Source organism: Nannospalax galili, unplaced genomic scaffold (assembly GCF_000622305.1).
Source record: "Nannospalax galili isolate Female #2095 unplaced genomic scaffold, S.galili_v1.0 scaffold581, whole genome shotgun sequence".
In the NCBI taxonomy this organism is placed as follows: Eukaryota; Metazoa; Chordata; class Mammalia; order Rodentia; family Spalacidae; genus Nannospalax; species Nannospalax galili.
In genome coordinates this window covers 3,169,373-3,171,265 of record NW_008345699.1, presented here as the reverse complement: position 1 = coordinate 3,171,265, position 1,893 = coordinate 3,169,373, and the positions used below count along the sequence as shown (strand labels likewise).

General features: G+C 40.6%; 1 pseudogene; it reads left to right on the top strand.

The window, feature by feature from the left end:
- Nucleotides 1-1,821, top strand: part of LOC103741102 — a 16,729-nt pseudogene extending 14,908 nt beyond the window's left edge.
- The last annotated feature ends 72 nt before the right edge of the window (nt 1,822-1,893 follow it).

Genomic DNA, 1,893 nt, shown 5'->3' with positions numbered 1-1,893 from the left:
AATTTAGCATTCATACATTTATTTTTTTGATTGGTCAACCTATTTGTAATCCAAACTTTCAGAAAAATATTTATTTAGTTTTGAGTGATAGGCAAGGATTTGATATATGCATTCCACTTAGAACTGAGCACTGCACAGTCTCTTATTCAATGCACATTGACCATATTACTATGGTTTTAAAGATGAAGTCTCATTAGGTAAAACAGACTTGCTGGGAAGTCTTAATGTAGCACAGACTGGACCTAGATTCCTAATTCTCCTTACTCAGCATGCTAACGATTGTAATGGCACAAAGAGGTGCCATTACATCTGACTTTCTTCAGTGTTTCATTAGGAAAGTAAATTTAATTTTGTCAAAAACTTTTTCCACCCCTCCCCACAACCACTGAGTGCGGAATGAGAAAGGAGGGTTTGTAGACGCCATTATCCTGTTTCTCCCTGCATAGATATTGATGTCTTGCCTGTTTCCCACTCATTTGCAAGCCTATTTGTGTGCGGATTTGATACAAAAAGAAAGAAATTGAACAGCCAGACAAAACCTTCCCCAACACCGAAACCAATGGTGAATTTGGTAAATGCCTTGCAGAATATATGGAAGAGGAGTAAGAATTTAAAAGATCGAGAAACACATGAGATGGTTGAACTGTGCATTCTGTTTCAGAGCAAGAATACTGGGGAGTTGCTTGGAAAAGGCATAAGAACATTAAGGCTCTCAGAACAGACTACAATGCCAGTGTTTCAGTTCCAGACCACAGTGGCCCCAAGTCCATACTGAGCATCACTGCGGATACTGAAACAATTGGAGAGATTCTGAAGAAATCATCCCTACCTTGGAAGAGTACCAACACTATAAAGGATGTGAATTTGACTGAGAGTTGAGGCAGTTGATTCATCAAAGTCTGGCAGGAGGAATTATTGGCGCCAAAGGTGCTAAAATCAAAGAACTTAGAGAAAACAGACAACAATCAAGCTCTTCCAAGAACACTGCCCTCCTTCCATTGGTGGAGTTATTCTTACTGGAGGAATGCCAGATATGGTAGTAGGGTGCATGAAGAGGTCCTTGATCTTATATCTGAGTCCTCCATCAATGGTCGTGCACAACCGAATGATTCCAACTTTTATGATGAAAACTATGATTACGGTGGGTTTGCAATGATGTTTGATGGCCACTGTGGATGTCCTTTGGGATTTCCCATGGAAGGAAGGATGTTTTTACAAGAATTCCTCCGAGTGGATGTCCCATCTCTCCTTCAGGAGAGATTATGAGGACATGAGCCTTGTGGAGGAACACTACCACCTCCTAGTTGAGGAGGTGGGGGTGGTAGCAGACAGAACTCAGAATCTTCCTCTTCCACCACAACCACCTAAAGAAGGAGATCTAATGGCTTATGACAGAAGAGGAAGGCCTGGAGACTACTATGATGGCTGTTGGGTTCAATGCTGATGAAAGTCGGGACTCTGCAATAGACACATGGAGCCCATCAGAATGGCAGAAGGCTTATGAACCACAGGGTGGCTCTGAATATTGGTATTTCTATGCAGGGGGTCATGGCTTATATGGTGATCTTATTATTAATACACAAGTAACTATTCTTACTATACAAATAACTATTCCCAAAAATTTGACTGGATCTATTACTGGCAAAACTGGTGGTGTGGATTAAACAAATCTGTCATGAGTCTGGAGTTTCGATCAAAACTGATAAGGCTTTAGAAGGATCCGAAGATTGGATCATTACCATTACAGGAGCACAGGACCATATACAGAATGCAGAATCTTTGCTGCAGAACAGTGTGAATGCAGATGTTGAAGGATTCTAATGCAAGATATTTTGTTTTCTTTTTTATAGTATGAAAGAGTATTCTGGAAAGTCTTTCCAAGACTAGTGAAGA